Source organism: Myripristis murdjan, chromosome 22 (genome assembly GCF_902150065.1).
Source record: "Myripristis murdjan chromosome 22, fMyrMur1.1, whole genome shotgun sequence".
Taxonomy (NCBI): domain Eukaryota; kingdom Metazoa; phylum Chordata; class Actinopteri; order Holocentriformes; family Holocentridae; genus Myripristis; species Myripristis murdjan.
In genome coordinates this window covers 22,807,043-22,834,835 of record NC_044001.1, presented here as the reverse complement: position 1 = coordinate 22,834,835, position 27,793 = coordinate 22,807,043, and the positions used below count along the sequence as shown (strand labels likewise).

At 44.0% G+C, this 27,793-nt stretch overlaps 1 protein-coding gene across 3 annotated transcripts in view; it reads right to left on the bottom strand.

Moving 5' to 3' along the window:
* Window positions 1-26,340, bottom strand: part of daam2 (dishevelled associated activator of morphogenesis 2) — a 95,328-nt gene extending 68,988 nt beyond the window's left edge. For 2 of the 3 annotated variants that reach the window (XM_030082117.1, XM_030082119.1), the window contains exon 1: window positions 26,194-26,340. The gene's annotated coding sequence lies outside the window, so the exon portion shown is untranslated. Of the gene's footprint in view, window positions 1-3,988; window positions 4,235-26,193 lie in introns of those variants that run through there. The other variant, XM_030082118.1, reaches the window with a different exon arrangement.
* Window positions 26,341-27,793: the final 1,453 nt, after the last annotated feature.

Sequence of the window (27,793 nt, the reverse complement as noted above, 5' to 3'; positions counted from 1 at the left end):
TAGGCTCATTCAAAACAAACATATAAGCAATGTTGGTTTAAATGGGGCCATGAGGCATACTAACCCACCTCACCCATAAAGAGGAAATACTTCCACTAAACCACTGGAAAAAGGGAGGGAAGGGTTTCCAATCCTCCAGGGATGTCATTAATAGCCATTTCATTTAGTTTGATTCATAAAAAAAGAAGCCATTTCCTGATTGGAGGAACATTCATAATAGCACAGACCACATGAGGTGCCAGGGGTTTTGTTACAAATCTGTGCTTTTGCTTTGGCATTTTAACATGGCGACTCCCTTTGATCAAAACAAATACAACGGCTCCATGAAGAAGTGTAGGGGCCCCAGGACGCTGCCCTGCACAATTGTGATTTGAAGCAAATTATTATAAACATGTTAAACTCCTTCATAGAAGCCACTAACCGCAGACACGAGTTGGATGAACAATAGCTGAAATAGGAAACCATGCTAGAGTGGATGACTCGATTCAAGTTAACTGCTGGTGTGCTCAAGTTTGTAGGCCCCAAATTTTTGGATGCCTGACAGGACAAGAAGCTCTTTTTGGAAACACTTGATTTTTTTTTTTTTTTATTCGTAAATGCTGACTGTTCCACCTTGCTCAGACTTGCCATAGAGTAGTAGTTGTATTTAGAAGGTCATCCACATGTTGCTGTGTGTGACTCTTACCATGCAGATGTTAATGTTGGCCAGGAGGGAGGTCGTTTCAAGGGGGAGACAACATCTTACGTACTGAGGTCTCATTGTTGACCCACTTCTTCACTGGCTGACTCTCACATCTCCACTCACCAAATAGACCGGATCACTGGGATATCTATGCTATTAATACTGGGAATAAGAAGAAAGTCAGCCGCGCCACATTCCATGGGCCCCAGCATTCCCACATATTAACAGGACTCGCATGAAACCCAATACTTGGCATCCCTTTCGGTCCGACCCCAAAGCACTACCCTGCCGTGTCAAATCGTTTTCTTATTTCATAGGGGAGGAACGCGCTGGAGTCACGAGCCCCGAGTCTAACTAAAGACATGTTATTATATGTGCAGAGAGGAAAAAAATGATACACTTTTGGCATGAGTACAACTGCAAAGCTGGTTATCATGACTCTCAAGAGGGAAAGGACAGCGGACTTCCCAGAGACTTGACGTTCCTCAAACACCCCAGAGTCTCATCTCTGTTTTGAGGGAATAAGTCATTTCCACCAGTGCCGTCATCACAATTACACAAAACATTGAGAATATCCAGCTTTTCCGGGTTGGTGAAAGGGACAACCTCTGAACTTTAAAATGTAACAAAAATATTCGCCCAGAGCTATTCGCCAATTACTAATTTTTCCATACCAGCTGCAGCCAACAACAACCTCCACTGGTTACCTAGGCAATTTTCGGCAGATGCCTGTCAGCTCGCCCTCAACCTCACAGGTTCCTAACATGTTCCTGGCTGTTCACCTTTCACGCAACACTTCTGAAAGCCTTCGCTGATGTCCACTGGTGTCAAGTTGGCGCAGGATTGAGGCACTTTATATTGTGCATTGTTCAGGTGTGCCATGTCTTGGCTGGTCAAAGGTCAACAGCTGCAGCGTAGAGGACAGAGGGCTTGTGGGTAATGTCTGGAATGCTCATCTGGGACAGTTATAGCAGCACAGATAGGGGCAGCCCTCTGGAGTGACCAGCATTTTCTAAAATAGCCTGCAGTACTGCTGTACGCTGAATTGAAGCACTGCACAGAGGAGATATGCTTACACATCATAAGCCCCTGAAAGTGTGTCAGTGGCACAAATACAATGGGCGCCTTTTGATGCACAATCAGTGCTGGGACTTCCTATCGAAGCAAGAGAGGAACAGCAGTAATTTTCAGGAGTGTCCTCCCTACTGACTGTGCAGAGTTTTGCCCCACAGAGACTGTAACCAGTGGACTGTAAATACAATATGGTCATAATCCCATACACGGAGATCAGATGCTTGAATTTAAGCAGCTTTATCTAAACAACGCTACAGACCTTGCCTCTGTTTCCCTCTCTCCCTTTCTTAATGAGAAGGCTGTTGAGCTGCCAATCTGCAGCAGGGCTAAAGCAATAAAAAGCAGTTCATCGCTCGCTAACTCTCTCTTGCACTCCCTCTAATCCTGAGAGTAGTGCATGCATCCGTAATGGACGATAAAATATGAAAAGCTCTGAGAGCGCTGTCCACAGCAGGGGGGTGTGTATGTGTATTTGTATGCGAGTCCTTATCTTTTGTTAATGCGCGCCCAACACACTGAATCTTTTAGCAATGTCACTCAGCTTGCCCCCAAACTCCACCTCACGTGAGTGTGTGAGGATTTCCAGCAGACTAAAGCGTAAGCCTTTAATGTGGTGGAAATGGATACTATCTTGTTCACAATGCACAAAGACAACATCAAAGAGCACACATGCCCTCATGACTGCATAAAATTGTTTTGCCTCTGGATCACCAACCATCAAAGCCATTGATAGGAGTGGATTATTATCAATTGTCACACAACAATGGTTGCCTTGTGTCTTTCGGATTGCCATTATCACCAATTATCACTCAGCTATTTGGAAGCCCCGCCTCTAGTAAAATGTTCGCAAACATTGAGGCATCCTTTTGGAATGTTTTCCGTCCATAAACCATCTGGCTTGGGACAACCTCAAGTAGGCATCCCTAACTGATTTCACAGGTGGAAATTTGGAGGTCTGGTGCATGGACTTTCATCACTGTGCTTTCAATGAGCTAGAAGGATTTATGGCTAAGATGAAGTGCTCTCATCCAGCTTCGGTGGAGTTTCCACAGGGGGAAAGAGGCACTACGAGGCTTCACTACTTCTTTAAATGAGTAACCTTGGGAGATTACGACAGGGTGTTTATGTTGGTTTGAGCTGCCTTAGAGTATTGGCCTCCCTTAAGGGAAATGTGGCACCGGGAAGGATAGTCTATAAAAATCTTTGAAAAAATGATACCAACATCTCTAGAGAGAGACCAGGCTGCATTTAGAGGTAAATGGAAGTCTGCACCAGTTATAGGACAGATAATACAAATGATCCATATTGGGTTGAGCGGTTGCTGGGAGGGGATGTACAGTACATGGAATGTCTGGATGCCAGGCCATTACTTACACCAAAGGGTTGACTGTGTGATTGATGAACATGTCTGATCAGCCCACGTCTTGGACCAAAAATAGGCCTGTACCCATTACATATGACACTGTCCCATCCTCCCTCAATTCTTGAAATTCCAAACATTTCCCTGATCTTCATGTGGGTTCCAGACACCGCAAGACTTCTTTTTCTTCTTTTTAAAACAAAACATGGACATCAATCTCTTTAAACTCAGCCCTCCAGCTCTCACCGATTCTGATCCATCCTGTCAACACTTGTTCTCAAACACATTTCACGCCGTATTTTCAGAGCAAATGAAACTACGAAAAACCTCAGCTGAAACTGAATCTGAAGCTACAGCCAAAATGCCAATAGCTTTACTCGCATAACGCACTGCCACACATGAGGCAAGGGAAGGCGTGCTGTCAGCACCAGTGGAGGAAGAGCAAAACTTCAACGCCGCACGTTTCACAACCCAGCTTCTGCTACTGTTTATGACCTATAAAAGCCACCGTAGTAAAACAAAATACTGTAAAAGTCTTAAAAGGACAAGCCATATGCCCTTTCCTCCAATCACAACATGACAAAAATGTGGAAACATTACCATCATAGTGGGGTTTGCCCACCAGCTCCTTCCCTGCTCAGTTTTCTACCAACACTGACTAATGTTTATTTTATTGGCCTGAGTAGTTATGATTCCTGACCGGACTGAGCAGCAGGATGCAGAGCATCGACAAACTGAGTCCACACAAACATCTGTGGCCTGCTGTGTGCGCAATCTCCTACCAGGTGAGCAACACTACGGTGCTGCGACTACTCCCAATGACCAGGGAGGGCTACGGGTATCAGTAACAAGATCAAATATCTCCTACTTACCCACTTCAGACAAGCTGCCCTAGGAGATGGATTGTCCCTGTGCCGCGTCACGGTCAGTTGCAAAAAAAACACCCCAAAGTGCCTTTCAGCAAAAGTAAAGCTCTGAGAATTGTTTACAGCATTCCTGTATTCTCCTGGGGAGTTTATTTCGCTTGTTCGCTCGTTGGGAGTTTGTGTTTCGTGGTAAAACTCTGCGGCATTGCTGAGTTTGATGCCGTTTCCCTGCGTTGTTGCTGCTTCCTTTCTCTGAGCTACTGAGCCGAGCTCTGGATTTCAGCTGACTGTGCTGGGAGCTGAGCTGTTGACATTGTCCCTACTCCCTCCCTCCCTCCCTCTCTCTCTTTTTCTCTCTCTAGCTAACTCACCCTCCTCCCTCTCTGGATTCCAGCTCCACCATATGACAGTATACATGTGTATGTCAGTAAGTAAGTGTCTGTGTGTATATATATATATGTATATATATTTATGTGTATGTCTATACAGTATGTGTGTGTGTATGTGTGTGTGTGTGTGTGTGTGTGTTTCCGTGAGTGTGTGATGCCAAGAGAAAGGGCAAAGACGAAAGGAAATGACCCCCGGCAACCTGCGCTTCCACCTAACCCCCCCTCAACTCCGCAATCCCCACTCCACAGAATGCACTCCCTATCCAAGCGGAAAAGAATGGCTGTGAATTGGGATTTGAAAGGGTGGGGGGGTAGTATCACACACAACGCCCAAAGGAAACCCCTTTTCCTGTCCCGTCTCCTCATTGCAAATGTATTCACGCCCATGCAAGTACGTACACACACACACACACACACACACACACACACACAGGCTCATTTTCTCCATTAGGAATTACCGTGACAACAAGCAGGAAAAAGGTAACCCCCTAGGGTCCAATCACTGCCTCCATAAAGAAGAAGGTGAGACTCACAGGATTTCTTGATTGTAAAAAGCTCTGTTGGTCTTGTCAAGTTCACACCATTGGTTGGGGTGGGGTGGGGAGGACGGGGGGTTCCGGGTGCTGGGGCCCTGCGCTTTGGAGCTCCACTCCCTTACTGTGATAACATGAATGACTGGGCAGTCTAAAGTGTCAGACACTCAAGTATCCCAGTGCATCGTCCTGCACACAAGACTCCCCGCAAGAAAATTAGCAAAGTCAAATAAACAACAACCCTTAAGATATATTTAAACTGCAGCTCTGCTCAACTTCAGCTAGAAATGTCATCATGTTGCCAAGGTTAAGGGTAAACTGAGCTAATAATGTATTCAAACACAATCAGCTTTGCATCAGCAGTGCCATTTCATCTTTGACTCAAAGAGTTTCCTCATTCATCAGAAATGCAGGAATCTCTATATCTTAAGACATCAATGACAACCTTTGAACCCAAAGCTGGCTCATCAGTATAACCCTTTGACATACCAGGATGCCCTGAACTCTCAGCTCTGTAGCCCCAGTGCTTTGAAGACCCATGGGTCAAATGTGAATTGATTTCATACAGTGATCTTATCTGGTCCTAGACCAGCTGTCTGCCTCAGAGGTTGGGCATGGTGACTGGATGTCTGGTCATGGTTTCTGATCAATACCAGCCAATTGGATTTAGCAATGCAGATAAAATGAGCTACAGATCACATTTCCACAATAAGATAGTGACAGAGTAGGCTAACATTCAAGCAAGTGGGAGTTATGGTGGCATGCTCCCTATCATTTTGTTGTCTCCTTGTCCTCAAATTATCAATACGCTGGAGTTGCAAATATTTTGGGGCTATGAATGGATCAGACACCATCAGGTGGAGGAACATGTACATTTGCATTTAGGAGTTGGTGTCCAGAGTGAATTTGTTTGTTTATTTTTAACTTTTATTTTTGCTATTTCCCTGTTGCCACGCCAATGTGTCCTTCACCAAGTCATAAGTCAGTTACTGTATCATAATATCAGTAAAAAATAACAAAGAAATTTTTGTTTTTTAAAAAAATCCTGCTTGATGTACATCTTTATTGTACATCTTTATTTGTACATCTTTATACAGAATCATAACACTGCCACATACCACCCTAAAGGCTGACCAGAGCCCAGACAAGCACAAATACCTCTGTCAACACACACACACACACACACACACACACACACACACACACACACACAATAGAGCCAATGATATGTCTAAGAGTGGAGAAAGGGGGAGTCTTAGTGCCATTTGTCATCTTTCTCCAGGGACAGAAGACAGATGACACCAACTTGCTGGCGATAATGCCTGGGTGCATTCCTGAGCGAGCTCTGGGGACACATCCATTAGCCAGGCTCTCAGATCGGGCCAAATTATCTCCATGATGTCCAGTCCCACAACCGCCTCTTCCCCCTCCTTCACAGCATCGCAGCAGAGTGGGTTCGTTGCAACCCTCTCCAGGGAAGTATGTCCCCACTCAGAACAAGGAAAGGAACCCTAAGGAATTACCAAAGCTCATGCTTCTATGTAGCTAAGTGCACTTCAGCTACCCTTGTACCCATCCATCACAAGCTGGACATATTACATCGGCTAATTGACGCAAATGTAATGTACCAGGCAGGCCTGCAAGAAACATCTTGACAAAAAAAAAAAGAAAACATTAGAGCCCATCTCATCTATAATTCCATCTGTTCTCCATGCGCTTTTTTTGGGCGTGTGTTTGTTTTGACTTGTCTTTATAACAGCATGCATTTTACAGCAAAAAAGAAAATGAGAGGGTAGACACCCTCATCTCCAACTCCACATTGTCACTCTGTGTTCCAGGGAGACGACCACAGATGGTGTCCTCTACAGACTTTGCTATGGTGAACTTGTGTTGCCCTCTCGGTAATTCTGCGCCACTGCCTCTCGCAACCGTAAGTGGGGATGGAGTTTACCCGCAGTTAATCGCGCTGGACGGCAAATGTCATGTCTGACAAACAAGCTGCAAAGTACGCTGGAGCAGCCTGCCACTTCAGTAGGTCGCTTTCTTCTCCCAGAGGTCTGTGTGCGGGGAAATGACGCAGAGGTCCTGACAACCTGCCAGTCACTTGTCAGTCAGCTGGGAGAAGTTTACTGAGCTGCTGTCTAAGCCGTCCTGTACCAAGTGAGGTAGCGGATGAAAGAGTCCATTGAGAACACCATGCAGCCATCCTTCACAAAAGAAAATATGCTGCCAAAGTGGAGGAGCGATCACAGCCCCTGCTAACAAGAGCTAAATTTAGTCAAGGAGGCCGGTAAAAAGGAACTTGGCACCTTCTGGGGAGTTGGACAAAAGGTGTATGGAATATTGGAGAAGAGAAGCTGGGTCGTCCAGGGTGGTCTCTTCAGAGCCCATAAACCATCCTGGGACTCTTCTCTCCTTCAGTCCTCTCGAGGCAGGAGTAGTTAAACTTGATAAGGTGAGAAGGAGGGGAGGAGGTTCTTGAAAACTGCAGAAATCAGCGATTGAGGATTCCCAGGGTTGTCATTGAAGCTGCACTGAAAATAAAAAAAAGGGAAGAAGTGGCAAGAGTCTCCCTCACACTAGCAACTGCCAGAGCTTAATCGTGACAGTCATGTTTTACGACGTGTTGTTTCTAAATGTATTATTGAGGGTTTCTTTCGACCAGGCGGCTCTCTATTTAACTTTGTTTTGTTAAAGTAAGGAATTCTTGGTGACAGCGTTTCGCACACACAACCATTAACTTTTGTGCCTGCACATAAATAAATTGCCAATGAGGAAAATACTGCAGTTGGCTCGCGCTGGAGCAGGAATCGTGGCCAAGGCGCTCAGCACAAAGACTGGATTCTTGACACAGCATAAACAAGGGGACACATTTTTACACATGACCTAATTATATGTTAGCTATAAATTATCGTTATAGTGGCGCGCACTATACTATCCATCTTTATAAAGCCTCTACAGAATAGTTGCCTAATGAGAGTATAGCCATAAAGCATAAATCTTATTCTAGTCACCATGATCCTGTCATGCGAGACTATGGTGGCAATTTTTCACTTTGGCATTTTTTACAACAGTTCCTTAAGAGTGCTCATTTTCTACTCTTAGGGTGTATTCCTACTCTCACTCTACTCATCTATCACTGACGGAATGACCACCCACCTCCTTTCACCAACCTTAACCAAGAGGAAACAAGTGTTTGAACAAGATTACCAGTCCCTTGCACTGGCTGATTGCTTTTTTGGATGTTGTGCAAAGTGCTGGGCATCTGAATGGCTCTTTTGTTCCACAGCCAGACTGGGCAGGGTCAGAGGTCACCCAACTGCCTGCTCCCACAATACCTCTTGCTGTCTGCCTGGACGTGTGCCAGCTAAATGCTGTCATGTTTGGACAATGGTGTAGCTTTCGGCTGACTGACTCATGACAGCTTCATCATCTTAACCAATGATGCAGTGCCTTGATCTCTGATCACCGGGGCCATCATTGCTGAGCTTTGAATAATAAGTCTGAATAACTTCAACCTCACAGTGCTAGATTTTAATCCACAGTGAAATCTGGTAATGCCCAAATAATGCCAAGGCAGCTGGAATCTTTAACCTTTATAAAGATGACTCAAAGTACTGAGGCCCACATGAGGAAGATACAGTCATACTTTTGTTCAGGAACAGCACTACTCATACCTCCATTTTTGTCCACTAATACATAAAGGTGTGTGTTCTGTGAAAGAAAGGATACAGACAGAGAGGGAGGCTAACACAAAAAAGACAGAGTAATGCTCCCCCCCGCCTTTCCTCTCAATATTGCCATCAGTCTTTTTCCAGATGCATCAATTCAAAAGCAAGGTTTATATATTCCAGTTGCTATTATATTGGTAACATGGGGCCTCTCTCCACAGAGCGGCTTCAGCTGTGCGGCAGACATTACAATTTATCACCATCTCTTTTCCCGCCACTAAAAAAGGAACTCGCTCAATCAGTGCCAATCTTTTCATGGGAGACTTTTTGTCGGAGTTCCTGATCAGTGAACGAATCCAAGAAACAGTCCTCTGCCTATCACGGGCTGTTTAATGCGCGAGAATGGCGTCCATTCAGAACAATGTAAATCAAGATTTTTGCATCGCTCAAAAGTACTGCAACTGCCCATGTATGGTGGAGCATGTCTGGGAGGTTTGTGATCTGTAGGTTGGATCAAATTCCAGTTCCTGTCACAGTATCCTCATAGAAACATCTGGGAGTCATCTGTTCTACCATAAGAGGCCCCCTGTGAACAGGTGTGTGTCTGCGGCCATGACCTTATGACCTTAGTCTTGACCCTTGACCCCTTGTTATGGGTGAGAGTCTCTTTGAACCCAGCAGCCCCACTGGACACAGACTAAAAGGCTCACTATGCTCGCTCAGTCAGCACAGCCAAGGTCACATAAATGTGGACAAAAGAGAAACCGTGCACAAATTTTGATAATTTGCAGTATGTCTGTGGAGGTTCTCAGCAATCCAGGTCATGGTTATCCACAGAGTTGAATTGAGGGCAACTGGACTTGTTTGTACATTCACAAAGACGTTTCACTTCTCATCCAAGAAGCTTCTTCAGTGGTGGGGAGTTCCAGGTGTGGGGACGTAATCCAGGTCGTTGGACAACAAACGACCAATGTCCAACGACCTGGATAACATCCCGACGTTAAATGAGTGGGACTCCAAATCAGTCTCTCAGAAGTGAAGGAGCTTCTTGGAGAAGTGAAACATCTTTGAAAATCTACAAACAAGTCCAGTTGCCCTCAATTCAACTCTGTGTGGAGCAGCTACAGTAATGATAGACTGTGATGTGAAGGAGCTGGGATGATAAGCCAATGTCATTGTGTGCAGACACTGGCAAGGTAAACAAAGCAGCGCTGGCTTTGCATACCCCTGTCACAGCAAAGACAACCACTGACAAAGCCCATGAAGCCAGCATGAAAGAAACTGTTCTGTCCTCTCTCAAAAGACTTTCATCTCAACCCAGAGGAAGTAGTGGACTGCCTAAAAATAGCCAACCAATTTTGTTGTCCCACCAGCTGATTTTTCTCTTTGGTCTGGTCTTGACCATAATTAGGTCCAAGCAAACCAGCTGAGCCCCCAGTACGCTCTGGAAAGTGCTGAAAAAATGACAAACTGCCCTTCTTCTACCATTTTTTTTCCTTCTTTTTTAGTAGATCCAGCACTCAGAGTGACGACCTAGCAGGGTGCTGCACCACGCAATAACTATCTCATGCACTCTCCATGGATGACAGAATAATAACAAACACTTCCTGTTTATCTCTACAGATGGCCAGAACAGTGTGTTCTGAGCCACTGTCCATCTCCACACAAATCCTTTGGCTATCTCGTTTTAACTCTATAGCAAATTATGCACCCAACAGTAAATTCAGAGACAGCACAAAGTCGCTGCCAAAAAAATGCCATCTTTTTTTTCTGAAGCCTCATCCTGTCCAATGCGTTCCAACCACACCCCTCCCAAAAAAAACTACAACTCAGCAGTTTTGCAGCCTGCACTTCAAAAAGGTCCTGGCTGACAAACATACAACATGTCAGTATGGGGAAGCCTGCTGCTTTATGCCAAATTACAACTGATTCTTGACCTTTCCAACATTATTCAAGTGAGGTGCAACGATTCCTTCATTGCATCAGTGCTTTATAAACTCTGGTGATTCAACTGAATCAGTCTGCTAAAAGCACGGAGAGGTAAGAAATCAGAATGCATTCCTTGGATAGATTGAATCGATCTATATGAAATGCATTGATACAGTCACCATTCTTAAAAATCAATCAATCAATCAATCAATCAATCAATAAAATTTGGTGATCAGACCTTTTTTGTTGAGATACTGTCTTATATGATTGCATGTGTTTATTTAATGGGTATGAAATTTTGCCTTAAAGTACTCAATTAAATCATTGACTGATGTCATTGACAAACTCAAAGTAAATTGAATTGTTCCAAATAGAAAATTGCATTATTTACATTGTATTTAAGTGAATCCTTTAGACTCAACCTACAAAAAACATGGAATAATCATGAAATTTTAAGGTTGAGTCTACATGGTGCTAACTCACTGATAAATTATGTCTGAATGGTCCTTATTACAGTCGACACTTATTTTACAGACTGCACCTTTAAATGCAGCTGCCAGCTAGTGAACTATAAATTGAATCAATGGGAGACTTACATCCCTATTACTCAAGCACATGTGCCTTGCGCTGCATCCAATTCCAAAGACGGTTTGTTTGTCCTGAAGTCCGTCTGTCCAGCTGTATCGTATGTGGTGGGAATGGTCAGATGGGCTATTATGCTGATTTACTAGCACCTCAAGTTAAGGAGCCCTTTGCCGCATCCTGTCCCCCAGCTGAGAAGGGGCTCCCTAAAATTTATATTCTTCCTTGACAGGGTGACCCCTTATGACTTTACAGTGCAGAGTCACGTGGACGGAGCTGCTGTTGTCCACCCGGTCATGATGTTCCTGCGGCGGTTAAGGGGAGCATAGTGAGATGAAGGGTCCTTGAGATACATAGCTCCAGGGTTGGGTCAGCGCTTGCTGATAGGCAACGCTCAGCCTCGTCTGCAGGAAGCTCTCAGGCATGTACATGTACACAAACAGATTACAATTCAGCCAAACTGATAAGAGCCCAATCTTGAGTTGTCACTCCATCCACTGTGCTCTATGCCATGGTGCACTAACCGATGTTATGGCCGCAGATTAACGCACCCACTCTCCAAAATCCCACTCATACACATTCATCAAGTAGTGCTACTCTACTTAACTGAGTAAGCTTATGTAAATGAGGCACTGAATAAACTCTTGAGCCGAGTACAGGATGAAATTGCAGTATATGACCAATTGTTGAGGCTGGAGGGTGTGAGAGAGAATGCGTGTACATGTAACGCCACACTGTATATCTGTGTGTGGAGGGGGAATGGTGTTGCTGAGGGGGCTGATTGTGTGTGGATTACCCCCGAGTGTGGTAAACGGTGGTGTTGATTAAAGCCAGCTGGGCCCAGGGCAGTCGCTATAGAGCAAAGCACCACGCGCCCCTGAAATCCATCTGGCTTCACACACACACACACACACACACATACACACACACACACACACACACACACACACTCAACTACAGCTTAACTTGAGCCCAAATTTTCAAGCCCAACTTGACCTTTGCCTGAAAAAGATCTGTCTGGAACTGACTTGAACATAAAAAATAAAAAAAAAATGGCTATTTCTTTTCTTAGCCCATAATAGGCTTTAATTAATTTGTCCACAATATGATGATAACACATCACACAACATCTCCCCCCTTCATAATTTTTTAGAATTATAATATAGTTTGACAGACATGAGAGGAAGAGTCTCATTCCCAGGGAGGCAGGAATCACTAAGAATCAAGAGGACTGGAATCATAAAAAAGACTGTAACACATAAATTTAGATATAAGTCATTAAACGGGCCAATGGGTGCTCAGAACCTATACAAACCAAAGCAGACTATGCTGATTTCTGAGTCTCCCCACAAGTAGTTCAGAAAAAAATTAAAAATAAAGTCAACGCCCCTACCCTAACTCAACCTGAACCGAAATCAAGCCTAAACCGAACCAAAACTGTTGGGTCCCGTTGGGTTTGGTTTGGAAATTAATGTCAAGCTCTCCACACCACTACAAGCACACAAACAAGTTTTCAGTGCACAATTTTCATGCACCATCACTGTCCACAAACATGCATGATGCATTGCGAAACCAAGCTGGTGGTATGAACGCTTGGTGAGGCAATGCCAGCAGCACTCGTCAGCTGGAATCTGGCCTCCTCTGTGCTCTGTGAAGACAAACACAACAAGTGGCAGAGACAAAAAAAAAAAAAAAAAAAAACATGTCCTGATTCAATTCAAAGATAGGACAAACTCTAAATAGAACCTCAGCAAAAAGCACATGGGTAAAATGGATGCAGACAAGCGTGTGCACAAACACTATTCTTGAGATGGCTTTCAATAGTAGAAATATGAGTACACAGACAGACAGACAGACAGGGACATTACTGCAAAGGACCATGGTTGCCAGCTAGGGAATACTCAATAGTATGACCTCCACTGAGGTGAATGAGCAGTGCATCCTCAGGGACATTCTAACTGCAGTCATGTGTAGCATCCAGCCAAAACTATAGGCATCATTTAGTGATTCACTATAAATTTATTTAAATGCAATGCAGATGTTTCCTTACCCATGCTTAAAAAATGCATAGGGTTGCAGGAACATAAGTTGCACTGAAATCCGAGTGCAGGTTATAAGCGAGAAAAAAAAAAGTTTGAAGTCGTCACACAATGAGCAGTTGTCTCATTCGCTCGCCTCTGCAGGACCAAAAACCTGGTCTATGCAAGAGCCTTGACCCCTGCAGTACAAATCTGGGTTAATCACATCTGCTCTGGCTGCGTACAATCAACACACATTGTTCCGATTACATGCTATTTAAGTTAAATGACCAGGTTGAGCGCTGGGCTTCGAAATTGTTGTCCCGTCGCACGCTGCACCAAAAATGTGGGTCAGCATTTTTACCCTGCAGCTTTTCCTCTCCCTGTATATCGGTTTCCTTCGCAGAACAATGAGTCTGTCGTTTTTTTTTTTGTTGTTTTTTTTTTCAGAGTCTGTTGGACTGTAGTTATTCTACTGGCATTATTACGACCACAACAGCCATTGTACTGCACACAGACTCTTAACCCCTCCGACCTCTGAGATGCAGGAGTGGCATGAGACAAAACTCAGCGACCCTAACTTCTTCTCTTTCTTTAAAACATTCATACTGTGGCCAAGCTTGACAGAATTTCCAGGAGTTTCCATAGTCATGAGCATTGATTGTAAACACCAGGATAAGAGGAGGAAGGGATCTGATCGATGGGAGGATGAGGGGGAAAGGGCTCAAAAGCAACTTCATCTTCGTCCAGTGTCAACAGCCGGCTGTTTGAGTGGCACTGCTCCTTGGGGGATCCAAAATGGCTTACTCAGCTTTGGCCTAGTATTCTAGTTTCACTGGAGACAACGGTTAAAGCAGGGAAACCGAGCCAAGCTGGCAAGGTGTGCGTGTCTGTGACTGCTAAAACGCTTCCAAGGTAGAATACCACAGCTAAAAATACGCTTACAGCAAAAGTAACTCCAATTAATATATCAACTAAATGTGAAGATTGTTATTAGAAGTGAATTACATTGAGAAAAAAAAAACGGAATAGAAGATGGTCTGGGAAATGTACTGCACACTGCTGAGCGGTAGCCCAGAGCCCAGACAGATTTATGATCAGCGCCTGCTTTAATACTGAGTCAACTTTATGTGAATGTGTGTATATGTATGTGTGTGTGTGTGCATTCTAATAAATGCAACACACACACAGATCTCAGCAGGGCGTCTTCCCTCCAGTCTGTATCGGAGGCCAGGCCAGCAGGTCTCCTTGACTCTGATCACCAGCTCCCTTTCCTCTTCCTAAACGTGTGGATGGAATGTCAGGAAGGCAGGGTGATGACGGGCAGGGTGTGTGTAAGTGTGTTACTTCCTGTGTGCTGTACGTGAGCATATGCTTGCACACATACAGTAAAACTGGAGTACGTGTGTACTCATGTGTGTACATTTGTTTAAATACTTCAACTATAGCCATGTGTAGCCTCTGACTCTAGCGTTCTCTAATTTTCTTTCCAGCCCTCATACTTGCAGAAGAAAGGTGGTTTGTTTGGACCTCAAAGACCCTGTTTATCCCTGGCTGGAAAGGTGGAAAAAGGACAGGATAGAAAAATAAGGCTTGCTGTGGCTTGTGATCCCTACCGAGGGCTGTAGGAGCACCATCCAAGGGGTGAGAGATAAAGAATGCGCGAGATTTCCTGCCTCGCGGCACACTGCTCCCCAAACATCGCCCGGTTTATGTACTGCGGCCCGTCGCCAAGGCAACCTGGCAGCAAATCAGGGCCCAGCAAAAGAGTGTTGGTGATCCAAGGAAGAGAAAGAGAGAGAGGCAAGGCAGTTTTAAAGACACAGGCATATTATTATTGCAGTGAAATGGATCACGATCGAAATAAAAAGAAAGATTTTTTTTTCAAAGCACCATTATCTAGATGTAATCATTCAAGACTTGTATCTCTGAACATGGAAGAATGGGTATACATGGCAAACCAGAAGCCACAGGAACATACAGTGCTTCATATAACTGCCGTTACAGCAGATCCAAAATACACACATACGTCCTATTGGAATCCATGGGAAAATCTCAAAGTTGAACCATCTCCATTGTGACTCAACTTTAACTCAATATGTAGAACACAATTCTTGGCAAATTGTCAGTCGTTCCCTTCTGGCAGTAAACCCTTGATATGCCACAACTACTTTTTCAGTGGTATTAGAAAAAAAAAAAAAAAAAAAAAAAAAAAAAAACAATAATAATAATTCCAACCTTTCATCCATATTTCTTACATCCACATTAAAGAGGGCTTTTGTGTCACAGCTTCTGTAATAGCCTGGATCACTCTAGCAGTTAATTGTGCATTTAAGGGATTTGTTAGTCAGTGCGGCAGGGTGGGGGTTTGGGTGGTGGGGTCCGATATTGCAGCATTAATGTCTCCATCAGGGGCCCAGTCTGTCTGTCTAATACCTTTAATCCACCCCCACCACTATTATCACTCCCAATAGATGTGGTCAAGGGCACGGTTACAGTCCAGGAGCAGCACTGCTACAGCGCTATCCTTTTTTCCCCTCCCCCTCTGTCTCTGTGTCAGTCTTTCCTCTCTCTCGTAAACAGCAGAGCTAATACCTATGGCTGGTGGATGAGACCCTGTCAGCGGAGGGTCGAATTGTGATGATGGACGAAGGTTGGACTCCGGAATGCCATTTTCTAGATGTACCCCTGCCCGAAGACATTATTGTAGGCAACAGTTCTGATATTGCATGAAAATGGCTCATTGGGCCATAAGCTGTTGAGAGAGAAAGAGACGGGAAGAGAAAATACATCAGCCTCCAGTAAGTGTGTGGCTGAAACAGTCAGATGGTTTGGCACACAGAGCGGTGGCTTATGGGTTATCTCTCCATCACTCCATCGCTGACAGGATGGACCTTTCAGTGCACTCACATGCACAGACACACACACACTGTACAGAGCTTTTTGCCTTACTCCATCCATATTTCTCTCACATGTGCACTCACACAGAAGTAACAGCTACACTGGTCAAAGGAGCCACTGCCAATACCACATTAAAAGACACTGAGAACATAACTACACAACCGAGCTAGCAAAAAAACTTCATGCATGGGAGTGAATGCTATAAATAACTAATTAGTCAACGGCAATTGCCATCTGGCACAGTTAGAGATCATGCCGAAAATTAAAGTAAGCTGAACCCATTTCATTTTCCCCCCAATCCATGTAACGTCACAAATGCACAAATGGCTTGTCCTGATGCACAAACAAATATAAATCACCTGTACAAGCACATTCTGCATGAAAAAATGCTCTCTGCGGCTGCTGGGACAAGATCAGGTCATTTGATTCCCTCTGCTGGCTCCTTTTGTTTGTTTACCTCCACACTTCCTGAATGCTGATGGCAGATATTATCCTGGTTTATATGAGTGGAAGAAGAAGAAAAACAGCACACTGCTTAGAGAGCTCAATGTCAGCCAAGCGTGTTGCTGCAAGATGGGAAGGAAGAGGAAGAGGTGGAGGAGGCCAGTGGCTGGGGGTCAACATCCCAGTAACCAAGGGAACAACACTGAGGGGTCACCTGATGTCTGTGTGTGATATTTACCAGGAGGGAGCGATGGAGTGTATATCAGAGGAGAATGTCAACAGTTTTAGCACCACCTCTCTCCTCCCAATCTCCTCCCCTCTCCATCTGGAAAAACTTGAAATAGTGAGATGACACACAACCTACATGAGAATTTTTGTTTCAGTATACTGATCATGGAGAGTAGAGGTGAAGAGTTTTCCACACAAGGAAAACACCAACTGCAGGTCATGAGAGTGGGCCAGACCTACAGGGAAATAATGATAGATGGCGGGAGGGGTTTATAGGTAGGCGAATGTCAAAGTAACATGGACTGGTAGTGTTTAGGAACGATGCAAGAGATCGCCCACAGATGCCAAATCTGGGAAAGGGACACAGTTTATAACGCAGCACAAATAAACACCTTGCTTTTCAACAGTTCATTTGAAGTGCACTGCCAGTGCAAACCTGTGCGAGATCAATCTGCCTCACCAGAGGGATAAAAGCAAAAGGCCCCATTTCAACAGGCCTCTCCAGAGACAGACCCCTATTCATAGCACCACTGAATGCTTTAGTTGTTGCCAACCACGCGGTTTGTCACTTGGCGAGAAGGGGTTTTTGAAAGAACCTTCGGGGGATGAAGGATCTACGGCTCCGAACCGCCATTTGGGTGATGCTGTCTGTTAAGCTACTCGATAGAAATAAGGCACGAAGGTTTGTCATCATTCCTGAATCCTTAAACTTTTCTGCTCAACCATCTCGAAGCTCAAACACAATGAGAAGGCAGTTAGCTCAGATGATGCATTAAGGCCTGGGAGAAAGCCTGTATAACACATTAAAATTGCCTGTCAGGACTTTCTATTCTTTTTAAGAGCTTTGAACTGCACCATAAAGTCATTACAGGATTGGAAGGAAATGCATGAGAAGATACAGATGCCAAATCTAGTAATCCAGAAGTCACAGAAAGAATTATGATGGTGCTTAGCTTGTAAAATGCTTTACTGTTTAGTAATGGTCTTCTGCTTTTGAACAAAATGAGGTCATCAAGGAGGTCTCTTTTGAAATGTTTGGACTAGTTTTTCTCTCTTTGTTTCATCAAACAGTATAAGGGTTTGTCATCTCCAAACACTGCAGGTGAGGACAGAGGTGATGGAAAAGGGAAAACAAGATAGGGGAAGAGGAGGCAAGTACTTCTCAAACCATGTTTATAGCCCTCAAGCCTTAGTTTACTCCAATAAAACACATTTTTATACCAGTAAAGTGAATTACATTTACTTAAATTGAATTGAGTTTTGATGTGGGAGACATGGAAATCAGACGCCCAGTCCTCTTTTTAGTGGAGAATAGTCTATTAGATTGTTGGGCAACAGGGCCATTCATTAATTCCAAGCTGCAATGGAATGAAAGTCTGGGGATTTTCAGTGACGCTTTGCACTATGGATCAATGACAGAAAACCTGTATTTCAGGGGAATCACATTTGGCAACAGATATGAAAAGAGAAACTGTGCAGTGCAACCATAAATGTGAAAATGGAAGTAAATCAGCATGTGCACAGCAACAAAATGCACTAAAAGCCAGTTATATCACAGGCAGAATTGGAATTCATTATCTAAACAAACTAAGCCACAGAATTAGTTTAATGGGCTAATTCCCATAGCCAAATGGCACATACTGTATGAACTAGTCTCATTAACAAAATTGCAAACTCAAGCCCATAAAGTCTACCTATCTCAGGTTCAATATCCGGCCTTGGAGTCATATTCTACCAGGGTAGCCAAAGTAAACCCACCACAGACTGGCCTGTTCTCAAAACCCTGTGTCACATCAAGATCCATGTCTCGATCTTGGCCCCCAGTCTGAAGTGTTTTTTCTTTGGTGGAGAGTGGATTTACCAGGCTTCTTTATCATTATGTTGAAAAGGCAAAAAGATCTCCACCTTTTGAAGAGATTATGTTGTCTCATGTCTCTTCCATGACACAAGCGGCAAAAAGGGAAGGGGTTGGTGATACAAATGGCTCAGCCAAGGAAACTGGTACTCAAAGGGCAGGGAGGAGTGATGCTTTGACTTGGCAACACTAGACACTACTGAAAGTCCATCGTTATCAGCAGTGGTTGCTGGGAGGAAAAGGAACCCAGAGCTGTAGTGGAGCTCCGCCTCTGAGCCTGGAGGACCCCAAGGGACAAGCCAGTCCAGAGAGCGGGGGACTCTCACGGACAGTCGAGAAATTTTCCCACAATCAAACAAACAAACAGAGCTGCACAGGGCAGTGAAAAGACCCCAGTCCACCAAAGAGAGGGGAGTGAGGGAGAGAGAGGGAGGGTTGAAGGGAAGGAGGAAGATCTGCTAAAGCTACAATAACACAGTCCAAGGACTTAGTATATGCTATCCTACATCTCTTGTAAAAGAGGTCCCTCACATTGAATTCACTGTATGGACAATTACTGTCCTGCAAAAGCTTCTGAAATTTTGCACCTTCTTTGGGTCAAGCAAGGAGTAAGGTGCTGCAAGAATGTTTAACCTGTAAGTAACCTTAAGTAACTTCAGACACCAAAAGGGGTGGGATGGTCCTCTTCTAGATGATTTGGCCAAACCCTCACAGTTCATTGGTAAATGACCTCATTAAGGTAATCTGGTTCAACAGAATCCAACACTACAAATACCATCTGCTTGGCATTAAATGGGGTGTAAACCCACTGAGGACATCTGGATTGTTAGTGTTGAAGAGTTTAGGGTAATTTAGGGGGGATTTGATCCTGGGAAACTGACAATGCAAGATAAAACCTCAAGAGCTGACAATCTAGGCAACGTGAGTGGTCAACAATTTGCCAATCTGGACAACATCTAGTCAGTTCTCAAGTAGAGGAAATTATTAGGTTTTAAGAAGTGTTTGACATTTGGTGTTGTGACAAGTTGCACGAAATATAGCCACATGACTCCAGATCCAGAACTAAGAACGCCTTTGGGTCACACCCTGACCTGTCAAGATAATTGAATCCAAAGCACATAATGACAAACTCTGTGTAAACACAATCCATTTCCTGGAGGGACAACCAGGCAATTGGACAAAGCCAAAAGCCAAAGGTCACCTTTCACCACAGCTCAATATGTGTGCAGTCTAGTCTCTAGTTTGATCTCTGACACAAGGGGCTGCTGCATCTGTTATAGTCACTTTACACCATTTCTCATTATCTTCCTTCACTGCAGTTTTGACTATTCACAGTGGAGACAGACCCAAAACCTCAAATGCCAGAACTTGATGATACCAAAGCAGATCCCTATTTAGTAAGGTTTGTGGCTTTATATTTGCAACCTTCACATTCCTCAGTTTGCAGCTGGTGTTCAGTCATGTATCTCACCAACTTTGACCCAACCCACTGCAGTGTGACTGATGTCCTTCTACTGGAAATCTAAAGGTTACATCTTGAGAAAATGTGGCATGCAAGCCTAGTTTTTAGTGGGTCAGCAAAAGTCTTCAAACTTCCTTTTATAGAAGTAACCCCCTAAGCTGGATATCATAGCTATTATAAATAAGAAGCTGGAATGCAGAAGGGGAAAAAATAAACATCCAAGCTGCTCTGTTATCTGCATCCAGCTGTGCAGTTAGAGGCCAGGCCTTGGAGATGATGTCACACTGGCATTGTATTACTGTTTCACTGGCGTTCCGCGATTGTTGTGTGGATACTAATCTACTTACGGAAAGGTAAGCAAACTTCACTGAACACTGACCTTGAATTAAGTCCAAATACAAGTAATATGACCTGAAACTGTTCCATGAAACACCAAATGCAATGATTGCCAAATGTCCCATGGTAAGGCTATCAGTGCAATACATGTGGACTTAAGCTTCCCAGTGGGAATACCAGCTCAACATTCGTTGTATTGAAATGGTCAACCTGCACAGAAGAGTCTGGTGCTGGTGACTGGGGGCTGTGTGTCAAAAAGGAATGTCACAGTGGTCAGCTTTGTCCACTGGGTGGTGTGCACAGATCACGTAACTCCAACCAAAACTTTTCATTAGAAGTTTTAATTAAGTTTCCCTCATTATGGGCAATGGTGGTTAAGTGAATAAGCAGACATCAGGCTGGTAGGGTAATGGTGGATTCAGGGTTTAAAGAGTAGAGAGGAGGAGGGAACGAGAGAGGAACGTCTCCAGGTGTAGCCTTTCAAGGTAATTTCAGAAGTAAAGTGAATCTGAGATGCGGAGGTGAGGGGAACCTGCAGCAGAGAATACGGGGGGCTGACGCACTGGGGTTTTTTTGATAAACGATTCCATATGTGCTCCAGATCCCAAGTGAAAGAGCTGCTTTGTGCTCAGTGAGGCAGCACGCGTACAGGTCCCGAGTGGATCACCCCCACCCTCTTCTTTCCCTTCCATCTACCGACAAAACCTTTCTGGACCCTTCTCAGTAGCCCAAGGTAATATTAGCCAAGCAGAGGGGGCAGGACCAAGGGGTTCGGTTGCCCCAGTCTCAGCCTCCGTCCTGCAGCCTATTTTGACGGGAGCTAATTGCCTATGACTGTGAGGGAGACAGGGGACTGAAACAACCATTTCATTGAGTTAGTGGTCTGGGGGTGAGGGAGGGTACAGTTTAGAAAGGAAGGAGGTTGGGAACAAGGAGGCAGAGGTGATTTGGTGTGGGGGTGGGGGGCTGTCAGGAAGTGAAGACATATTAGGATATTCTCAACCCCTATTACCCTCAGTACTAAATCATCCCTGTGATGGGGAAATAATTCCTCAAGACATTAAAGAGGCAATCTAAGGCATGCACCTGCTCCCCATGTGTTTACCTCTGATATGACTGAGGAACCAATCATCCAGCCATCATGAATATTTAATACAAAATAAAACCTCTTCAGTGTGGCCACAAGCTCCTCTCCATAGATTCGGAACAATTCATGGGGAATCCAAGGCTTAACTTGCTACTCATTTAAACCCTGCAAGCCTATGGTAGCCAAGGCAGCAAGCTAATGTTTCCAACAACACACCACTGGATTGAAAGGAGGAGGCCAGTCTTGCTGCAAAGGCCCTAAGAGACTGGGTAACAGTGACACATTATGCAAAGAAGAATGGCAAGAACAGAGCTAGAAGATCTATTCTATAATTAAGTATTTGGGGTTTCTAAGATTTTAATTGATTGCATAACTCATTTTATACTTTCAGAGTGGGTGGGTATGTGTGGTAGAATTGAGAGTAAATTAGGCTATAGGGAGAGACTGCGGAGGAGGAAGAGGAAGGGGGAGGGGTGGAGGAAGAATGCAAAGTGTCCTGCACTGTTTTGTTTAATAGATCCCATCGGACCAGAAGATTTCCTCCTTGGAGGAAGAGGTATAAAATATGGCCCATAAATATGACTTTTTCCTTGGATCAGTATGATCATAGTTGCATAAGTTTACATACACATGACTGTAATCAGAATAAGGTTCACAGTTTGTTGGAAAGAAGGTGCAAACAGCAGCAAGTGCGATTTGAAGAAAAAGAACATAAAAAAAGAAAACAGATCTTGGAGAAATACAGATTGCTGGGGGTAAACTGCCAGCAAATGTACATTAAGATCATATCACAGCTTTGCTTCACAGTTGGGCAAACCCCATTCTGATGTGATGCCAGGGGTCTTTGGCACACAGGGGCATTCCTGCCACGCTGCAGTTCCTCTCCAACTCAGGTGCTTCACAGCAGAGAACAGCCCTACTACTGTATGAGAGAAACAGACCAAAGCCTGTTCCAACCACCCATCAGCAAGCTCTGAACACTGAGCTCCAATGGCCATGCTCGGGCCTACAAAAGTCTAGGCCAGGCCGCAGCCCGAAGAAAAAGACAAAATTAAAGTCACTCTATTGATTAAACCCCTAAAAATAATCTCTTTACATCAATAATACATATCGATTTTTTTAATGAAAATACATCCCCTCATGCCTTAAAACAGCTTAGATATAGGAGAAAAGCAAATATCAAAAGTGTCCAATATGAAAATATCTAACTGCACTGGATAAATCCACTAAAAGAGCAACACCATATTAAAGCATGGCAAACGTGTATCACTGAACCATGCAGTGCATATACCTCTAAAATACTGTATCACTACTTTGATTTTAGTGAGCTTGAGTACACATGCAGTTTGTCCCTAATTGTAGATTTCAGAGAGTCCTCTTGTGTCAGATTACAGAAAGAGGCCTCCAAAAATACTAGATACTGCATATGCATGCTATGTAAGACACAAACTTTAAAAACATGTTGCAAAAACAAATCTGTCAACAATACAACCAAATTCACTGTTTCAACATTTACTTATGAATGTAGGTGCAAGTAAGTGATTGCAGGAGGGCTTGAGGGATGGAAGGTGGTCTGTGCGTGTGCGTGTGTGTGTGTGTGTGTGTGTGTGTGTGCATAACCACCAGTCATGATTGAGGATTGGAGGGAGGGGAGGGGAGGGGGGAAGCACTTTTAAACAGACGCAACACTGTGTCTGGTGTAGGATTATACACTCACAGCTAATTACTCCCAGACTCCTTAGCTCTGCGCCAGAAACTCTGCACCAATACAGTACGCCGGCGTGCTGCCTGTCTGTCCACCGCACAAAGGGAGAGCAGGCTAGAACAGAGACTGGCACAAGGCCTTATGCGTGCACTGTGGCTGCTCGGTGTGTTAGCAATGACTGAGGGGTAAAGAAGAAGAAGAAGAAAAAAAGGCATTTTATGAGGCAAGATTGGAACGATGCCATTGATGTGTAAGGCTGATTCATCATCTGTAAGGAAGCATGTGCTTAAGTGCTCCCTTGGACAATCAGCATGTTTGCAGCTGTTAGTTCACTAACAATCCCTTTTGTTACATGTTTGGATGTTAAAGTGCAAATGATAAGCAACAGGGTGCACTGGCACAGCGAAGATGTGTGTTTGCACAAAAAGCTGCAGAAGGTGTGGGCCGTATGTGCCCAGCACATGCCTCGGGCCTGCCTCAGTTCCTGCCCTCTCGAGCCCGCCACACCAGCTTCTCACCTTACGGCCGCGACAGACAGTAGCAATTGCCAAGCATAACATCTGGCCTTGGTGGAACGAGTAAACCTCTGTCTCAGTGACTGGTAAGGAACAATGGCCCTGTCTTTCCCCTGCCCCCCCACCCTCCCTGTGGCTGGAGTTAGCTGGGCAGAGGAGCACAGGCTGGGGCACACACTGCAGCCATGTGTGGGCATTCCAGTACCTGGTTGCACGCACACAGCCGCCCAGAGCTGAGCAAAGCTTCCAGTCACCCCTTGTAACCACACACACACCAAAAAGCCTCTACTCTCTGCTTTGTCAGCAGCTCGCAGTAGTCGGAAGGCGAACACCTCAGTCCAGCTGTCTTGTTACTCTTGGATGTCAGACCTGTTTTTCTTCCCTCCCTCCCTTCTGAAAACACACAGGTAGCTGGACCAGGATTATGAGCCATCATCAAAACAGTGGACCAAAATACTCCAAATTGGTGGGACAGCTGCACCAGTTGGACTGCACAATAAATAGGCAAATACTTCTTTTTTGTGTGCGTGAAATTTTACATGCTCAAGGCTGAACCTGATAAACGCTTAAAGTATATTAAAAGCTCAGTGGATTTCATGAGAAATATACAACACAGCTATAGCGCAGGGCTTTTCAATTAATCCATCCGTCGGTGACCTGCAGTCGCACAGGGATATGGGGTTTTGTGGGTGGCCTCTCACTGCCTGTGAAGTATGTGCATTATACATTGTTACAAATTCCTTCAACAAGGCTCACAGCGACAAATCCCGCAAACCACTTACTCCCAATGGGTCAGCGTGATTAAAATGTGATTTCTATGTCATAATCCATTCCAATCCTTTCACCCATAATCACATTTTTTTCTTCTCCTTTTCATATTTTTCTGAATCTCTTCCAAACAGTTAAGGATCACAGTGGCTTACTTGACCCTCCAAAGTACAAACTTGATCCACTGGGAGGAATGTAGCCGACGCTAAGTACTCCTTTGGCAGGGCTGCGTGGGTGAGGACGAGGGAATGATTTTTGGACTTAGCATAGTGCTGCGCTTGTAATGCCTCAACAACTGGCAAAGAGGACCTAATGCTGCACCACTGCCAGATGTTCAGTTAGATTAAATAGCTCTCGATGCCCGCCCATCCTATGCACCGACTAAGACCCAGTGCGGGCTTTAGGAGGCATGGATGCCCCCAAGAGCACAAGAAGTTAACTTAATTATGTCAAGCAAAAATGCAAGGAATTGTTTTTTGGAACAAAATGACAGTGCAGAAACAAATGAGCAACACTGTGACTCTTTCCAGACAGATACTCCTCTGAGCAAAAAATGCCATCCGTCATCATTCAGCACTGTCCGATTCATTTCTGCTGTTTGGACAAGAAGCACCAAGACTGGAGACCTGCTTTTTGTTACAAGGAGAAATATTTTGACATGCTGGTGTCCGGATGGAAAACACCAACTGAAAGTTACAGGAGCCAAAGTTTGCACGAGGGGTTAGGACCTGGCCACTGCAAAAAAAGAGAAAAAATCCACTCATTCAGTCATTCAGTCTAGCACTGAGTCTTAAAGTCATGTGTCTCTTAAAACTAGACATCTCCTCAAGTAATAATTCCCCAATTCTGCTGTAACTCAACCTGCTTCAAGAATTTTCTTAATTAATTAATTAATTAATCCTCAGTTTCTCTTTATTTTGTCTTGTTTTAGGATAATGGCACTTTTTGACACAAGTGGACCTGTACATCACTAGGCTGGCAGAATCTCCCAGTTTCTGTAAAAAGATTTTAAGACTCAGTAGTGGACTAAATGGGTGATTAAGACGGACATTTTTTGCAGTGTGGGTACAGCAGCCTCTGTATTCCCACTGTGCTGAGATGACAGGGCTGCTGAGGTGATGCAGCGCCCTCTATAGGCAGGCAGAAGAATAAAAACGCCTGTCAAATCTAGCCTACTGAACGTACTATAATAATGTCTAGGTCAAATGCGTTGCGCATCATGTGCAAAGTCAGGCCGGGTTACATGCAATCCATCATTATGAAGCATTTCGGCAGCAATAATGTCAATGTCACCGTCAAATAAAACGCACAAATAGCACCAACAGGCTGATTCAGGTGCAGCACTGCATCTGAAATGAGCAAAATCTGAATATAATCAAAGACAGTCAGTAATTACAAGCAAGATATGATGGAAGATGGAGGGCATGCCGTTTAATTTCACTCTCCCTTAATATATTAATATCCATCCTACAGCCAGGCTTCAAATCAGGTGCTGGATCTTAATTGGCATGTTGTGCAGTAAAAATACAGCCGCATGGTAAGGCATAAGTCCCATATTAAACCGCGCGACGTTAACATTTATTTTAAAAATGACAAATTACTCAACGCAAGTGCCGATATTATCACGAAAAATGAGGTTTTCCACAACTGGCCTTCAGTCAGTGTAATAATTTCCAGCCGATGCCTTTCCTTTCCCTCCACGGATGTTGGGAGGAAAACCCCGGGGTGAGCACCATCACAAGCCGCCGCTCAAATCAGATGAACTGGCAGCGAAAATAGCAAACTTACCGACTGGTTTCATTGCAGAGAAACAATTATTGCTCGGTTATAATAATCCCTTGACGCTGTCACCAGGGAAACAGGGCCAAACGCAGCCGCGCGGTGGGTAAATACATAGAGAGGCGATGTCCTGTGTCGGTGGTTGTACGAGCCTGTTCATTCAGCTGAGTGATAGTGGAGAGAGAGGAGACTGACAAGTCGGTCAAAACAGCAGCACCACGCCTCCCCTCTTAAAGCTACCGCTCTCTCTCTCTCTCTCTCTCTCTCGCTCTCGCTCTCGCTCTCTCTCTCTCGCTCTCTCTCTCTCTCTCTCGCTCTCTCTCTCTCTCGCTCTCGTGCTCATTGTACCTGTGTGTGTGTTTTGGAGATAAGGTGACCTCTATCAAAATCAATAATTGAAACATCATAATCATAATCATAATAATTTATTATCCATGATAAATTATCATGTTTGTCCCCCATGTTTGTTTTGATTGATAATGTGATAATGTTAATAAATAACTGAGAAATCAATAAATGTGAAGGTGTTGTGATGGCCTAAAAATCCACCTATAGCCTATAGGTGGGGGGTATGATTGTGTTTTAGGAGGGTATCTCTTAAGTGTGAAGTTGTACTGAACCATGTTGAAAGGTTGAGGTGATTGATTTCACAGATTAAGGGGGCATGGTAGTGGGCGTGGCTTCTCATAAAACCTCAGGTAACTCAGGTAACAGATTAATGAAAATGCAAACCCTCCATTACTGGCCTCCATGTCAATATGGATTCATTGGAGAGCTCATTTTGGGTGTAAATATATCCTCCCCTGCCAGTGGAGGTGGAAGTAACTAATTGCATTTCCTCATGTTACTGTAACTGAGTAGCTTTTTTTCTGTATTTGTACTTTTTGGAATATTTTTTAAAGTCAGTTGTTTTTTTCTTTTTCACTTGCGTATTCTAATTCACTACATTTTAAATCATATTCATTACAGAGTACAAATGATCAATGACAGATTGTGGAACCTTTCACAATAAAAGCTCAGTCAGCAAAGATGAGAAGAGGAATCTGCCTCTACCCTGTTGCTTCTACTTTTTGTCATTTACAAATTGGAATATGATGTGCACAATGAAAAGCTGCAGATGGTTGACGGGACTCCAAAATGTGGGATAAATGGAAAGAGGAGGACAAATACCAATGAGGAGGCATGATGATGAGAATAATGTAGATTCAACCATCATTTTACATGGTTCTTCCACATTTATCAGTTGAGTCTACAGAGTTCTCACTTTGGTAGTTTTGAACAATGCACCTTTAAAAATCTAGTTTGAACCATGTTCTCTCATCCTTTTCTAACAGCATAGGCCACACCTCACACAGTTAATGTGTTACATGTACCTCTGACTTTTACTCTGAGTACATCTTAAATGAACTACTTTTTACCTCAGTAGATTTTTACAGCAGTACTTCTGCTTCTACTGAAGTAAAATGTCAGTGTTGATTGGCCACATGGTGTTATGATAATTGACTAAAGTGTTTTAAAGTTTATAGTATGCATAATAAATGTATGTCTTCTGATTTGCCAGTGGAGCACATAAAAAGTTTCGTAAACTGGCATATCTTGACAGTTGCAC